The sequence below is a fragment of the Capsicum annuum genome, chromosome 5, assembly GCF_002878395.1.
Source record: "Capsicum annuum cultivar UCD-10X-F1 chromosome 5, UCD10Xv1.1, whole genome shotgun sequence".
NCBI lineage: Eukaryota > Viridiplantae > Streptophyta > Magnoliopsida > Solanales > Solanaceae > Capsicum > Capsicum annuum.
The window spans coordinates 113,537,381-113,543,330 of record NC_061115.1 but is presented as its reverse complement, the minus strand read 5'-3'; the positions used below and the strand labels follow the sequence as shown (position 1 = coordinate 113,543,330).

At 33.9% G+C, this 5,950-nt stretch overlaps 1 non-coding gene across 1 annotated transcript; it reads right to left on the bottom strand.

Moving 5' to 3' along the window:
* Nucleotides 1–4,082: 4,082 nt before the first annotated feature.
* On the bottom strand, nt 4,083–4,191 carry LOC124899085. Its single transcript, XR_007056223.1, has one exon. It is a non-coding gene; the product is annotated as a small nucleolar RNA R71 (small nucleolar RNA).
* Nucleotides 4,192–5,950: the final 1,759 nt, after the last annotated feature.

Below are 5,950 nucleotides of genomic sequence, written 5' to 3'. Positions count from 1 at the left end.
CTTCTAAATCCCTGAATTACATTATAAGTTAAATACTGCCCCAAACTAGGCTGTGGTATCTAAATGCACTCTTAGATGTATAGCAAGCGACAATTATCCTTAAGGTAGAGATTCTTCTTAAGCTCTTTAACTAAGTCAAATGGAAACTATGGAAACCTTTAATATCGCAAGAAACTAAGGATAATTTACCCTAATCATGAGTATCTAAATCATTCTTATCTACCTTGAATAATCTAAGGAATTCTCATTCAAAACATGAGTAATGAAGTCCAATTCACCTAAGCCACGAGGAACAAGTCAAGTGTTTCAACTTTACGATTTCAAATATAACATAATATCATAAGAATACTATGAGATAGCTCAATCTAACAAGGAATATATCTAGCCTAACACGATGTCGAAGAAAGCTCAATGAACCAGCAAATCACCATTTTTCCCTTCTAAGAGGCCTTCTAAAGATTCCAAGCTATCAAAAATACATTCTACTCGTTAGTATAAAAATATCAATACCCGTATTGCACTGTTGTTCTTTTGGTCCAAAGAATTATATCAAAACCCCATGTGGGTCCCACTTACAAAAATTGCATTTTCAAAACCAACCCAACATACTCCAAAGCTCAAGGAATCATTACCCTCAAAATGGGTAAAAGTAGATATTTTAGGGTTTTGAGTAAGAAATCAAGAAGTTTCACAAGGAAAAGGATGAATTCTTACCTCAAATGGGAAGATAATCACAAAAATAAATAATAATCAAGCTTCTAAGTCACCCACAATTCTCAAATTTAATCTATCACACTATGTAGTTTTTATGCTCTCAAGAATGGGGTGAGAAATTATTGAATTCTCAACTTTGGGGCCTATTTATACCTATACCACGTACTCGGGTCCTGCTATCGTGGACCTAAACCTGGGATCACACCATTTTGGCACTGCACACGTGGTTTCTGCTCATGAAATCACTTCAAAATCATGGCTTCTCCTCTGTAAAGTGATTCACGATCGCTGTCCAAAGTGCCTCTATCCCAGTGCACCAGAAAACCTGGTGTATCAAATTTTCCAAATCCAAATTGGGCTCTATTAGGTGCTCAATATTCATTCAGAATCCTGTATATGCAAACAAACTATGTAATCATACTAAATTCAATGCTCTAAATGCTATGACAAACTTATAATTTCCATTCGAGGTCGTTTCAACCAAATATGGGTCCTAAACCTATATTTTCAATTTCTCAACTTTCCTACCAAAATGTCAAAATGAGCTTGACTGTCTCGAGACTCAAAGCAAAGGTCTACCTATCCTAAGATCAATATTTTGGAGGTATTTTTATAGTCAAAATTTTTATATGAGGCTATTTTACTAAAGTTTTTGCCTGGTAACCAGCAAAGACTTCTAAATAGGAAATTGGCTGTAAAAACCAAACGAACTGTACGGTGACCAAACTATCAGTCCTAGCAAGTCATAAATTACTTGGGGCAGCTATGAAAAAGCTCTAATAATAAAAATAAGCAGAAATATAGAAAATGACCTGAAGGGTCATTATAGGGGAACACTATCCTAGTATTCTTCTCATATTTATTTTAACCAAAGAAACCAAGATTTGTTACTTTTGATACCGTTCTCACAAAATCCCCCCATTTACTTTTTGTATTTTTTTGGCTACTTAAACAAATTCTTGCGAGATTTTTTTGCCTATTCCCTGTGGGTTTGATTCTAACCTTTGTTGGGTGATATATTTTATAGAGATTACATTATACTTCTTGGAGGTGTAGTTTTAGGCAACATAATTTTCATATGTTATTTGTTTGGTTGGTTAATGTAAATGGTTTTAATATTACTTGACTTATCTCTTTATTAAATTTAGAATGTTCAGTAATTAGAATGTTCTCATAGGTTCTTGGTGAAATAAGGCTGGAAGACGCTCATATTTGGGATTTAGTACATGGACAATAATTGTCCCCTTCAGGTCATATATAGAGGGTGGATGTATCACTCATATTATGCATGTATGAGGTTTAGGTGAATTTGATGGTTCTATGAGGTTTAGGTGAATTTGATGGTTCCATAAGTGAATCGAGGACTATGCTTATATGCTTGATATATGTTTACATATTTAAGAGTTTATGTTATTTGTGTACTATTCATATGTTGGATATAGTTACAGTCAGGGTTTTTGAGTTGGTTATGATTTAACTATATAATTGTTTACATGTATTGGTGTGGCTTAATTGAAAATGACTAGGTGATATTTGGTCGACATATGATTCTAATCCTAGTTGTTGATTGTTGCTTTTATGCTGAGTGTATGTCGGCTTGGGTATGGGATAACCTAGGGCATTATAGTTTAATAAGTACGAACCACCTACACTTAATTCTTAATTCTTATTAGGGTTGACTTATTAGGTTACCTTTGGTGATGGAAGTTCATATGAATTTGGGATGGATTAAAGAGTTCTATGTTAGTGGGATAAGAGGGAAAGATATATAGTTATGGGATGAATGTAATTTGATAACTTGGAAGTCGAGTAGACAGGTCATATGCCCAGGTGTGCCTTGCCCTGGTAGGATTGGTGATTTGTTAGTATTTTGACCTGGGCTTTTCCCTTGTTGTAGTTATCCTCTAGGAGTTATGTCAATTATCAGTGTAAGGCTAGGCTTGGTGGTTTTTGTCATGGAAAAAGAATAAAGTGTTATCTCAGGATTTATGAACAGAGGTTAGTGCGGGGGTGTAAAGTAACCTTTTGAGGTGGGATAATGCAGTTAAGAGCATTCTTATTTCTTTTAATAGTTTTGTTATATTTTGGTAACCTGATGTTTGTAAATAGATGAGGCTTACTAGTACGTGTGATTCATATTGATGCTATGCTTACTATACTCTCTTTTAGGTATAGTCTTTTTTAGGAATCAATGATGGTTTCTTTACCGTTGCGTTACTTTCTCACTCTTATTGGAAGTTTTATCTTGTATACTTTTCTCTTAGTAGCTCTTGTACCTCTTTAGACTAGATACTAAGATAGTTTTTTTATGTATTGTTAGTTGATTAGTTTTGATTAATAAAGTTTTCCTCAAGTTATGTTGAATGAGTGATAAGGAGTTCTCCTATCTATATGGATTAGAGTAGGGGTTCTCACAATCTGATAGTTTGGGTCGTGACCATAACTTAATCAATGAGATTGCATAGCTTAGCATGATTGTTCAAGATGACTTTTCCCTGGAACTCTCCTAATTATTATTTAAAACACTTTTAATTTTCGTTATTGTTCATTGTTACCTTTATCTAACAAAATTCAAATTCTCATTGGTTACCGATCACACTTATTTAACTTTAATAGTAATACTTGAATTAGATTGTCTACTAAATACCAAGTCCCTGTGGAATAGATATTCGGCTTGCAAGATCCACTTTATCCCTTGCACACCTACGTACAGTAATGTGTATGGTTAGACGCAATAAGTTTATGGAACAGTTGACAACTTTCTAATTTTTAGTCTTACTATTTTTTTATAAGTGCTAACAACTTCATCTTAGCTACTAAATTTGCTAGTATAGGTTTGAATATTAAGAAAGCTAGCAAGAGCAAGGGAATTAGTTGAACAAGAAGATGAACCTACGCGACGCTTGCATCAATTATGGTAAGCAGTAGCGCTTTTCTATCCGATTCTGCAAGTTCAATAAGGAGAGATCATTCCTTTATCAATAAGTGATGAACAATTATCCCGTAGGACAGTGCACAAAGTGGCAATCCCTCGTGTAACTAATGTAACCGTCATTATTTGTTCATCAAATACAGGAGGAAGATTTGAGCTTAAACAAAACACGATGCTGTTACTGCACCTAAGCAGATAATTTACAAGACTTCCACATGATTCTACGCATTTTCACTTTAAAAATTTTATATTGATTAGTGACACATTCATTCCAACAACAGTCTCCACAGATAATGTGAGGCTCACCTTTTTCCTATTCTCACTCTTAGGTTCAACAAAGAAATGGTTGAAGGTAGAACCTTCAAATTAAATCACAACTTGGGACCACTTAGCAAAGAAGTTCCTTATTCAATTTTTTCCATATGGAAAAACTACAAGTTTGAGGAGTGAGATTTTAAGTTTCATCTAGAAGCCAAATGAAAAAATCTCTATCATGCATGGGAGAGATTCAAGTATCATCTTAGAGATTCCCAACATTACCAATAGACAAATAAGGTATTAACTTATATTTTTGTTGAAAATCTTAACCATAACACATAGATTTTGCTAGAATCAGCAGTAGGTGGTCAAGTTTTATAGAAAACCTATAATGAGTTGTATACTCTCTATAACCATATCACACAAGGTAATACAGACTGGCAGGAGATGTATCTAGAAGTATGGTGAATAATCCTATAGGTACGATCGAGGTAGATAGTAGCATAACATTGGATTCATAATTGGCCACTTTTTAGAAATAGGTAATAACTTAATTCAATAAGTTGAGTATGGATCTACCTAGGCCTAAATAAATGTGGTTTAAAAATTTTAGTCTTGGTGTGAAATTTGTGATAGTATTGGTCACTCTACTGATTTATGTGGATCAAATTTGAAGTCCATTGATTTTATAGGTAATGTACAAAAAGAATCAGAATTATGGTAATGCCAATAATCATAACCGACACAGTCTGTCCAACTACTTTCAGGGCAATAATCAGAGTTAACCTCAGTAGCTTCAGTATTAGCAGGGCATTCAAAATAACACTTTCTCTAAAAATATAGAAGAGACTTTGATTTTTTTTGAAAAACCTAGAACAAATGGTTGTAGAGATGAAACAAATGGATTAGTTACCTCAAGCAAAAAATACAAGACCTCAAGGGGGTTTGCCTAGTGATACAAATCAAAATCCAAAGAAATTTATGGAAATCACCTTGAGGAGTGATTTAGATTTGATTGATTCACTTCCAAAGAAAAATCATGTGGTGCAAGAAGAGTTGTTCATACTTAAGCAAACTAAAAAGAAAGTTGAATCCAAAGAAGATGACAAAAAAGAGAAGTCTGAGTATCCAAATGAAATGTCAACTGAGAAACCTATAAATAGACCACACACCATTCCCTCCAAAGCATAAAAATGCTAAAGAGGATGCTTCTTTTAAAAATATCTTTGACAAATTCAAAGAACTTCATACTAATCTTTCTTTTTTAAAATATTTCATAGGAAATGCCTAAATACGCTAAGTATCTAAAGGATATGTGATGAATAAAAGGATGCTAGATGATATCAAGACTATATAACTTATTCAAGAGTGCAATTTTATGATTATGAGAAAGATGCGAAAAAAAACTCAAGGAACCTGGAGTTTTACCCTCCCCATACAAATAGGTGAAAGTGATGTTGTTTAAGCTTTGAGTTATTTAGGGGCAAGAATCAATTTGAATTCCCTTACCATGTTTAAATCATTGGGTTTGGGAAAGTCAAGGACCAATTTAGTTGTGTTATAGATGGTAGATAAAACCAAAGTGGTCCCTGAAGAAATAATAGAGGATGTTGTCATTAAGGTTGGTAAGTTCATGTAATACCCTGTGCTTTCAAGGTCACTGTAGAGCCTGTGACTCATTCGTCAAGTGGTGAAGACTCATCACGAGTTGTATAATGTAGTCGTAACCAAAATAATTTGAAATGATTAAAGTAGTATTTTAGGTACGAATCTACCCTAAAAGTCATTAAAAGACCATAGGAATTGTATAGTCCAGTCGTGACCAACTCAGTAGAAAGGCCTAAATTTTCTGGTTACATGATGAATCAACCCTAGTAGTCTTCACTTGATGTTACAAGTTTATAAGATGAGTCATGAGATCAGTAGGATAGGTCCTCTAAGTTTTTGTCTAGGTTATGAGAGGTTGCTATAAGTCATAGTGACATGTTACGAGTCGTAGGGTATGACTCATATCCAAACCAGTACATACTTTTTTTATTTCTACTA